This window comes from Tachypleus tridentatus, chromosome 4, assembly GCF_004210375.1.
Source record: "Tachypleus tridentatus isolate NWPU-2018 chromosome 4, ASM421037v1, whole genome shotgun sequence".
NCBI classification, from domain to species: Eukaryota; Metazoa; Arthropoda; class Merostomata; order Xiphosura; family Limulidae; genus Tachypleus; species Tachypleus tridentatus.
Genome location: NC_134828.1, coordinates 51,869,978 through 51,881,637, shown reverse-complemented (window position 1 = coordinate 51,881,637; position 11,660 = coordinate 51,869,978). Strand labels below are relative to the sequence as shown.

The window sequence follows — 11,660 nt, the reverse complement described above, 5'->3', positions numbered from 1 at the left end:
TTAAGTAATAGCTGGTTTTTCAGTCTATAGATGAGTACACTATACCTACTTATAAAGTTTTTCTCATATCTTTACCTATCAGACTGTTTTTTTCTTTATGAAGACATTTAATTCTGTTTGTTTATGCATGACTGGAAAATCTATTTAGAGTGCTTTTAACATTTACACTTTATAATTATAATTTTATGTCTTTTTCTGTTGTCCAATAATATTTAAAGACTGTGCTTAAGTTTTGTGTATTCCTTGTGGTTACTACATTACATAATTTTCTTTAAGGGCATTAAAATGCTTCTCCATTTTAAACATTGGTAGGCTTATATTTTCTTTTGTTTAGGTAAATAATAAGATTGTAATAGAAGCTGAAGCATCTTTTTCTTTCAACAGGCAGTTGCAGTGCATTAAACTTCTCAAACCTATTATGGCTACTCTGTCTGAAGTCCAACTGCAACAATACCATAATTATCTCTTGGTCTGACAAAGTCAGAAGACAAGTTTGAATTTGTGTGCAAAATGTTTACATTTTTTTTAATATGGCTTTGCTTGTCAAGTATTTGTGGAGTTACACTGACTCTGTTCAATATTTTATTCATTTTCACACTTGTGCTTTTTAGATAAATAATTTTGTTAGTTTTTTGCTGTTACATCTGTAGGCTTTTTTACTATTTTATTATGAGAGATACCACTCTGTAGGGTGGGAGGGGGGTTGCTTGTCCCCCTTTATCAATAATGATGCAACTCTCATGAATCCTAGTTATACTTCATTCAGGTTGATATATTCCACTTATTTTTAAATCTGTATTACCTTGAGAAATTTTCTAATAGGGACTTTTCATATTATGTTTAGCTACAAACAATGTTTTTTCTAATGTTATTGTATAACTATGATATATTCTTTTGTAGCAGTAAGTGAATAAGACTGCATATTTTTTTTGGTGAAAATCTATTTCAAACTGTCATGCACTACTGATAGGCCAGTTTTGGACCAATATATCATCAGTTTCTAAGTTTTGGTAATTACATTGGCAGTTGATGTGTAATGTTTTTCAACTTTATTCATAGTAACTATCCAATTATCTCTACCTTTAAATTTAAGGACATTTTTACCCTATTTACTTTCTGTACATAACACAATGGGGGAAAACATTCACTAGCAAACAATAATCGTCTGCCATACTAGAGTTAATTTGAAAAGGTGGGATCATGATTTACATTCTAATATATTGTGTAACTGATTTTCTGCATCATTACGATAAAATGTTTTTTCTAATAATTTTTCATCTATTGATGCTTTTACCTTTTATGTGATAGATGATGCAATGCTATGCTTTCTCATTCTTTGTCAGTTTTCTCTTCATTGCAGGTTTAGTGGACTTAACTTATAATCTGCAAAATTTATTTGTGGAAGCTGAACATGTTTTTTTAGCTAATTTTGCTTTCTGTGCCATTCAGCTTTATACCTTTAAAGTAGTTTTTATTGGTAGGCTTTTCTGTCCCACTATTCCTTGATCTGTGGATGGATACTACTTCTGTTCCTCTGAAAAATTGCATTATAAGTGCCTTCCATGTTTATATGTATGTTTCATTCAATTTAAAAATACTTAGAACAGTTTAAGTAAGAAAACAAAATCCTAGTGTTTACTCTGCTTCCTTTTTAATCAGCTGTTGTTTGTAGCTTCTTTATACTTCATGATATCATGCCATAATTTTTTTCTTCCTCCATTAAAAAATAATTATTTTGATAATGCTGTTGTCCATTTCAAATTTCATTAAAAAATTAATATAAATGGTCAGATGTAACTTGCTTGATGAACAATGTTTACTTTTTGTAATATATCCTCCATAGGGCAAACATAAAAAGTAATTATTCGATATTTAGATTACCAGTCTACCATCTAATCAGTTTGTGGAATTTCACAAAAACTGACAGAATATTCATATGTACATTGTAATTGTTTATCGTTATACTTGCATTTTAGTGGTCTCCAACAGTGTATGGAGGCAACAAGCAGGCCATAGTATTGAAAAGGCTGAAAAATTGATCTGCAAGACATGATGGAGCCACACTTGCTGGATTCTTTATGAACGCTGCTGTTTGAACTACCCGTTAGTCATCCTGGCGAGTTATTATTAAAATTTTGCTCCGAGTCTTTTACAACTTTTATTAGTTCTTGAAAATGGCCATAATGTCAAATAACTCTGAACCAGGACTAGAAAGGCCAACTGCAGGTGACTGACGGTGGTTTTTGTACTTACCTCTTAGTCTTCCTGTCGAGTTATGATAATTACAATTATGCTGGAGAAAGTCCTTTACACCTTGTATCACTGTAGTTTTTTGTTAACGTTGTAGACTAGATGTAAACATTGGTTTTATGTTATGTTTTTAAACATTGTTTTGTTTTACTTTAATTTCCTTTTATGAATTTTACTACGTTTACTTTAATTTTAACTTTTTACCAGATGTTTGGCACAGATAGCCTAGTTGCTTTGTGTCATAAAACACCAAATCAACCAATCTTCCAAAAATAACCAAATTTAACACCTGTGCAATATAACTATCTAAATCATAATTTACATTAAACTTAAATAGAAGCAGTTATATATATATCTTATCATTAAGCACCTCATGAAAAAAATGTTTACAATAATATTTATACTTGTTTACAAATACTGTTGATGCACAGTCTGCCAGCATTTGTAGTCCCCTTGATGGCCACAATGCAAAACTGGTAGTTCTGGAAGTACAACACTAACTTCTGAATGTATGTAAGAGGTTGATTGTCTATTTAGTTGAACTCCTGGTAATCTCTCATTCAGTTATAGAGTAGTTCTCACTATTTAAGAGCTTTTTCACTAATATATATTGTGGAAAATATTCTATATACATGTTTTTACAAAGTTCTGCTTTTAATTCCAACGTTTGGTGCATTAGTTTGAATGATGAGTGGTTTAAGTTTGAAATTCTAAGGATTGGTGAACTTTAGAACATGTTATTCAATTTCTAGAATTACATTTACTGTTGTTGCTTTCACTTCACCTTGTTGTGTGTGCCTTTCTTGATTAGGTCAGTCAGTGGTGTAATGTCTTCAGCATAATTTGGAATAAACTTCCTTGAGTATCCCACTTACTCCAAGAGGAATTTGAGATGTTTGGTTGTCAGAGCAGGTGTAGCTTGTAGTTATTTTTTCTGATTGTCAATCAGCTCATCACTGATATTGACGTATTTCTTATCTTGAACCAGTAGGCTTAGGTCTAGGAGGTCTTCATGTTCTATAATAAATTCACCATCTTTTGATTCTGTGTCTATAACAGAATGTCCATTTGTTTTTCAATAACTATACCTGTTAGGCCTTCTTCCTTCTCAAAAAACCTCTTCAACAGATTGGACTCTCATCTTATAATCTATTATATTGACCATTTTGTGCACTTCAAAAGGTCCTTTCCACTGTAGGATTTGTTGCTGTCTGTATGTTATAGAATCGAGACTTTCTTGTCATAGAAGTATTCTTGACTGCCATAAGTGTATACAAACTTGCTTGTGCGAGTCAACAAGTCTCTTCCAGTCAGTTTCTGATTTCTACTACATACTGGTACATGCTCCTCGGTTCTTACTCTTGTCCTGTTCACAGTTCGTTCAATATCTACATCAAACCTTGCACTGATCTTCCATACTATAAATCAAAGGATATAACCCTGTACTCATTTGTGGAACCTTTCGATAAGGAATTAATATTGCCTGCAGATACCTGCTCTAGTCATGTGCTCTTTCCTAGTCCATTTTTAGGGTGCTTTTTAAGTCTTTTGACTCTCTCAAAAAGTCCATTACATCGGAAGTTGTATTGAGTTGTAAAGAGCTGCTTAAGTGCTGATGAGTCTACATATATCTTGCGTAAGTTCTGAGGTAAACTGAGTTTCTGTTACCCAAAACTTGCATTGGAAAGCTTACTTTGTAGAACACTTCCAGGAGGGTTTCTGCTATTCTCTATCTCTCTATTTTTGGTAGTGATATGGCTTCTGGATAATGTGTTGCATAGTGAATTACTGTCAGCATATACTAGTTGCCCTTGTCAGAAACAGGTGATACTAGTCTGATAAAATACATAGTTACTCTGTTGAACAGCTTTTAGGAGAGACAACTCGCCCAGTAGCAATTTGACTACCATCTATTGTATTACGACATGTTTAACTTCCGAAGCAGAACTGCCTTGATAGATCCATCACAACATTTCCTTCTGCCTTCTGTTGTGTAAGTTTCTTCTCTGTCAGGTGCTTGGCTTTTTCTTGGGTACTATCCCAAAATTTCTGCATTGAAAGGTTTTTCTCTGTACTTGTTTTGTTCCCGAAGACCTACATTCGGGATGTCACCTTTCGAGACTTTTTAGGAGCTTGGTATTTTGCATGCATTTCTTTTTTTTTCTCTATGGTTCCTCCAAACTTTTTGTCTAGTATATTGCTAATAACAAACTCGTACATGGGTGATTTCGTACACGTGGCTTCAAGGTCACTCAGTACGGTGTGCCCTTTTTTATTCTTGCTATGGGAAACTTTATTTTCCCATCAATAAACACATATTGATGTATTTTGCCCATCAAGATAATTAGATACTTGACTGGTTCTTACTACTGCACCTAATGTTTTGTAGGGCTTTCTTTCTTTCGAATAATGTTAACCTTCTGACAATTTGGGATTTCTTGGTGTCTTTCGATGTTTGTCACATTATCTGATCACTACTGGCACTGTTGACCCATTTTCTAACGTAAGTTGACCATCAGTCATGGTGATAGCACTTTCTTCTCATGGTAAATCTAATGAATTGTTTATATTATGTTTCTTCTGGAAGCAGCATCCATGGTCACACCCATGTTTTTCTTGATTCTTACCAGCACTATTGTTGTAGGTAGTTCTAGCTGCTTTATGTTGAGATTTCTATTGTTACTTGTTGGTAACAGATTTTCACTCACTTACAGCATGCCCCATTTTACAATAAGCTTAGTATTTTTTCCACTTTTGCCTCTCGACTTCTTGTCAATTTTGAGGGCATCATGTTCAAGTCAGCCACCCATGGTTTCGACTTCAACTGGTTATCCTTTTGCTTGCCAGTTATATCGTTCTGTCAGCTTGGTTATCTCGTCCAAATTTTTAGTGCTTTCCCTTTTGGGAACATTGACATGCCCTCGGGGTACGTAATTGTTGGATATACAAGACTGTTTAGTGTAAGCGTTATTATGTAGTTTATTTTGTGTCTTAATGTTTTATGATTGTTTTGTTTATGACAGAAGTATTGAAGATCGATTGTTTTATAAGTGGTATTTGTTACAAATTTCGTTACGTACTTTTTTTATGAGTTGCATGTTGCGTATTCAGTTGACTTTTGTAATAGGCTTTAGTAATATCGTTGGCGTCATGTTGTTCAAACCTACGCTGCTTCTCTCGCCAAGTGAGTGCTGTTGCATCATAGTATCTCCTAGGTTGTAGAAAATTCCAGACCTCAGTTAAGTGAAGTTCAGTCAAAAAGATGAGAGTATGAAGTTAGCAGGTATGCAAGTGATTAGCCATAACTGGCGATATTTTAAAGTAGGTTTCAGAATTTAACGGAGATAAGGAGAATAATTTGTCTTGCCAAAGTAAAGTAATTAAGCCAGTCTGTGTGGGAAAGGAGGTAATTATTTAAAGCTCGAGATACAACTTTGGTAACCCACAAAACGTTAAGTAAATTTATTACAGATTGTACATTAAGAAACAAAGTAGAGAAAAATAGTTTGTTCTTGTTGATTGGATTTGAAAGTAATTGAATCAGTATGAGTGGACTTTTGACAATAAAAGAATTATTTAAAATTTTAGATCAAACTGGGATATCTTGTAGTGTAAAGAATTTTTGCACATACATTCGACTAGTTTTGAATATTAATATAATTTAAAAGAACTGGATTGTGTGCTGTTCGTTTATTGTTCGAATTTATCATCAACAAGTCAAAGATTATTAACAGTAAGTGTCTGTAGCTCACTCATGTTGAAAACCCTGACGGTGATCATAAAGTCTTCATGCATGAGCAGGTCTATCAGTCCTTCAAAACTGTCTTCATACTTGGCTATGTCAGTCCACCTTATGAAGTATTCCACTAGACGTGCTGCAACATGAAATACTGTTTCTCAATTGTCAGGTTTGACTTCTCTGAGCTTTCGGCGATAATCTTTCTTGGTAAGTTCATATATTTTCAGTAAATCCACTTTCCATTTTAGAAAAGGGATTTGAGACAGACTTCCTATTTATCTTTGTTCCAGTTCTTTCTTTGGGTGAATCTTTCATACCTCACTAGGAAAGTACCCATGTCGTTTGTCTGTTGGACGAGCTTGGTGAAATCAGTTTATGTTTTTATTCTATCGATTTCTAAGAGTCCTTTCTATTTATCGTTTTTCCACTTCTTTGGTGACAATCTTCTTTCTTTCGTTAAATAAACTGTCGTGCCTCGCCATCATTAAACCCAAGTCGGAAACATCTTTATCCACTTATCAACGTCCGTTAATATAGTTATATAGTGTGGTTGTGACATTGCAATATTTTCGCCGCTTCTACAGCTGTGCCTGCAATATATAGGCCTATTTGTCGGTTGTTTACGTCTACTTCTACTGCCTTTACAACTGTAGATCCAAGCTAGCCACCGTCAGGTTTATTTTATGGATCGGTTTCTTTACATTAGGTTTCTGTGATCTATAGGCGATAAACAAATAACACACAGTTCACTAATATTAAAATAATATATTGAAACAAGTCAAACGTATATATAAATGTTCGTTACATTTTATTATCACAGTGGTATCCAGAGCTTTAAATAATTGTTCCTCTTTCGTCAAAGTACAGAAAAGCTGGCTCAGCAGTTTGATAGGACAAATTATTCTTCCTGCTCTTATTTCGAGTTAAATTTTTGATGCATATTTATATCTCAACAGAGTCCTAGGATATTCCACATACTACGTGATATTGTGATGGTGTAATACAACGAGAAAAACTTTTTTTTTTAAAAAAAAAGGTTGTAGTAACATGACGGGATAACAATCGCTAATTCACAGCAGTTGAGCTACACAACGTATCATTCATTCACAAACAGTTAGGTAGACACAAGCTTGCAGTAAGCTATCGCTTCCAAAAATAACCAAATTACTACGCGCGCTACATGATCTCACATTTAAGTGGAAACAGTTGGATCTGCCTAACACTGAAGGATAGGATATTATATAAATAGTTTACCTTAAATTGAGTAGTTAGATAATGAAAACAAAACCGGGAGCAATTCACTGACATATATTTCCTGTGTCCAGCTTTTATTAATGGGTTAACTTAAACTTTCGAATTGATGGTTTACACCCACCTAACGTTTCACTTTTTGTATTCATAAATCATTATTTATTGGTATAGGATATGTGTTTGCTTACTGCTACAAATATAGTGACAAAAATTTTACAGGCTAATCTATGTAGAATCAACGTAAATATTGTTGATTTTGATGTCCAATTTTTAAAATTTAGGGTATATTATATATAACTCAAACTTCAATTAAAATTTTATCTAAAGTTCGAATTTTTAAATGTGTTATATCATTAGATAAAGTACATTCTAACCTAAGTTTATGCCATGTATATTAAAATTATAGCACCTTGACGTAGGAATACGAGTACCTTTAAGACCAGTGGTATTGTCCATAACAAAGAAGCACAACTGTACTGAACATGAACCCTTTCGAATATGAAAAAGGCGAAGCCACTAGGTACTGATAGGTCTGTTTTTGGTAAGTTTTGTGCTTGTATTGTATTTTTGACTGATATCAACGCTAACTCAGTGTCAAGAGTGTTTGTAATGGCAGGGTACTATAGTGTACAAAGACTGCAGAAAAGGTTACTACAAATAACTATAATCATACACTAGTTTTGCTGCAAGTTGCAAATTTCTGAGAAATGTGATCTGCAAAATTAAAATATTACACATATTACCAGAGTGATCAACAAGTTTATAATTATTTAGCACCATTTTAATAAATCATCTTAGAGATACTAGATGTGGAATATACATGGATAATTTATGAGCAATGGAGAATTCAGGCTGTATACCCTCAAAAGCTTCGAATCAGTAGAATGAACAAATGTACCTAGGCAGTGTGAGAGAGTGAATGCTCAGTGAATAATAGCTAAATTTAAAAGTTTCTGCAATTGTTAAAAAGTAAGCATTTAATTAAATTACAAGAAGAAGAAAGAAAAAGTCTGAATTATACTTGTCCCAAAAATCACCGCCACTGTGCCTCGAAAATTAAGTTTCAAAAGTTGTGAAGTAAATCTTCACGAGCACCTTGTTGCTCTTTAATATATACATCTACGGCTGCACGAAGATACCACATCAAAAGTAAGAACTTTGACTGTGAAACTAATAAACACTTTGTATATCGTGTTGAAAACTACGAGTTTGAGAAATAGAAGAGAGGCGCCCCCAAGTGGCACAGCTGCATGTCTGCGGGCTTACAACGTTAGAAATCGGGTTTCAATAACCATGGTGGGGAGAGGACATAACACTGAGCAAGTTTTTGTTTGACGTTAAACAAACTAACAATAGAATAGAAGCTTGTCTAGATACAATAAAATTTCAGCGCGAAAATGGCAAATATTTTTGATACTAAAATTCAATCTAGAATAAAGTTTATCAATCAGTAAGTAAATTAAGTTATCTTTCGGGATCATAATAAAGAGCTACTCATAAGTAATAAAATTAATAAGTTGATTAATAAAAAATTAAAGCCTAACTGTTAATTATAGAATGTAAGTTTGAAATTCTGTACATTTAAGAATAAAACTGCTTTTTGGTGAACTACTGAATGCAAGTACTTAAATACTATATATTTCAATGATTTGAGTATGTAAATAGAGCGAAGATTAATATTAAAGACACTGTACTGAGGTTAAAGGTATTGAGAATCTCTACACGCATTGCAAAGTAACAAAAGTATTCGTGGAAGTTACATTGGGGGTAGAATTGCATACTTTTTATGCATCAAAACCTTAAGTGCACAAGTTGTTCCGGCATAGACAAAGAATACTTGGAAAATTGAAAGCTGTGAACGTAAGGTTGTGAACTAAGGTATGAATAACACTAGGGAGGTAGCGGAAGAGATAAAATATGTTCTTGTTATAAAATATCAGAACTCGAACGTTTTTAAAGTAGTTACAGAAAAGGTAAATCGGTTACTTTTATCATTTTTTGACCCGAATGGCTATTCTGATGTGAATACTTTTAAGAAATGTTCACTAAGGGACAGAATATATACTAACATTGTCATTCAATTTCGAGTTAGACTAAGCATCATTCAGTGGTTAACATACATTCCCATTCTGTCATTTGACACCTACACACGAATCGTACTCTTTATTGATGTGTTATAAGGGTAACGGTCAAATCCCACTATTTAGTCAGATGTGACTAGCAAGATTTGGTGTTGCATGCTTTCCACTAGCTTCCTGTCTTTAGTCTAGTGTTTTAAGAAATTGACGAATTGTAGCTCTGCATGAACATCAGAAAATATCTCGATCTAATTTTCCTAATAAAAGTAAAACTTTAATACTTCTAAAGCTTGTAAAATCGGAAATACATATTTAGGATTAGTTTTTTTCCAGAAGTGGTAGATTAAATATGACATTTTATTAAAGGAAATATTTTGGATTGAAACAAGTATACGATACTACGGTTTTGACACACGACAACGTATACTTATTTTTTAAAGCAGCCTTAATGCTATAATAATTATAATTCTTAAAGTTTATTACAACGATTTTTAATTCACTACAATGTATATATATATATTATTTATACAATTACAGATCGTTTTCTTGCATTTAAAGAATTTTTAAGAACCACGGCTGTTTGTAGACTTCGTGTTGGAGATTTAAAACACAAGGGACCTGTATGATTTACTTCCCAAAATTTTTATTTTTTTTTATTTTTCAGTATTTCGCAAAAAAACAACTATTTGTATAAACTAGAAACCAATGTGTCTGGGGTAATTTCTAAGCAATAATTAGACCATTTAGCGGGGGGTGGAGGAAGGGAAGAAAATGTCACACACTGCGTGAATAGTAAAAATTTGATACCCATTATTACAGGGCGAACATTTTCTGAAAATATGTCATGTTAAATTAATTATATAATACTAAAATTGAAATTCCTCACTCTTTGTATATAAATTGTGTATACAATTTAAGTCAATTGCAGACAAATAACGACACCTTGCAGCACAGTTAAGTAGTACAATTGTGGTAAGTTTTATTGTTGCTTGTTGTCGGAGTTCTAGTAGCGTAAGACAGTCTGTCAACGTTTTTGATTACAGTAAAATAATAAAAACAATTTCGTTGTAAAACCCCGGTTACAAGGGTTATAACTATTTAGCAGTTTTAGGATAATCTCTGACAAAATGCTTCACTAAAAGAGTAACAAATGAAGTAGTTTTGAAGGTATGTGGTAAATATCTTTGTGAAGAAGGTTAATAGATGATTGTATGATGTAAACGTAATTTAAGAAACAAGTTCTAGCATTTCATCGAATCGCATTGTTTGAATTACAAACCGTTGAGCAGGAACCTGTTTTAAATGTACAATTGATTGACTTGTGTTTTTTTCTCTTAATATTGTGAGAATAAAGACAGAAATACATTGGAATTTCAGTTGACATATTATAACCACGCAAAGGTGATAATTTTGTCTTAGATCGAACAATACAGAAAAATATTAAAATGATGGCAACTAACTGAAAAGGTATTACGTGTTATTATGATCATATGGGAGTTTTGTTATTATGATCATATGGGAGTTTTGTTATTATGATCATATGGGAGTTTTGAATTAATTTAGGAGTGAAATACTAGAGGGAAGGAATCTAGTCATCACCACTCCCCCAACTCTTTTGCTACTTTTACCAACGAATAGTGGGATTGACTATCACATTATAATGTCCATACGGCTGAAAGAGCGAATATGTTTGGTGTGACGAGGATTCGATCCCGCGACCCTCAGATTACGAGCCTAGCACTAACTCCCTGGCCATGCCCGGCCTATGGTTATGTGAACTATATTTACATAAATTATTACTGAGAAAGTAAAGTTTAGTATTTTGCGTTAATTATTGTTATTCAAAACACATCTAACAAACAGAAGCTTTATTTAGGAAGATTTGAAGAATGTCTATTTACTAGTTGAGCATCCATAGTCATGTAGATAAAAATGACTTCAGAAGAAACAGAATTTGCACAACGTTGAGATAAATGTAATAAAATCAAATCATTGTAAAACAATGATGAAATAGAATTTTTTTTAAATATCTAACGATGCCTCCAATATCCATTCTTCGAAAAGCTTCGTATTTTCACATTATAGTACTGTCCCAAATTAAAATCATTTTTCTAAAAGTAAAATTTGAAAAATACAACTAGCCCTATATTTGAGGTCTATGCTCAGTCAAGGCTGTTGTAAGGTAGCACAAGTGCATACTTATTACTCTGTAGTGAGCTGTGTTCAATGGGCATGGCCTGTACTGGAGAATTAGCGATTATTGCAATTCCAAATTGAATGATATTATTCGATAAGATCCTATCCTATGCATGCAGTATCTATTCTTACTGCAAGATCACTAA

General features: G+C 33.1%; 1 long non-coding RNA gene across 1 annotated transcript in view; it reads left to right on the top strand.

Moving 5' to 3' along the window:
- The first annotated feature begins 2,244 nt into the window (after positions 1-2,244).
- LOC143249128 (uncharacterized) overlaps positions 2,245-11,660 on the top strand; it is a 33,114-nt gene continuing 23,698 nt past the window's right edge. Inside the window, exon 1 of the long non-coding RNA XR_013027574.1 lies at positions 2,245-7,781. This is a non-coding gene — a long non-coding RNA (uncharacterized LOC143249128). The remainder of the gene's footprint in view (positions 7,782-11,660) is intronic.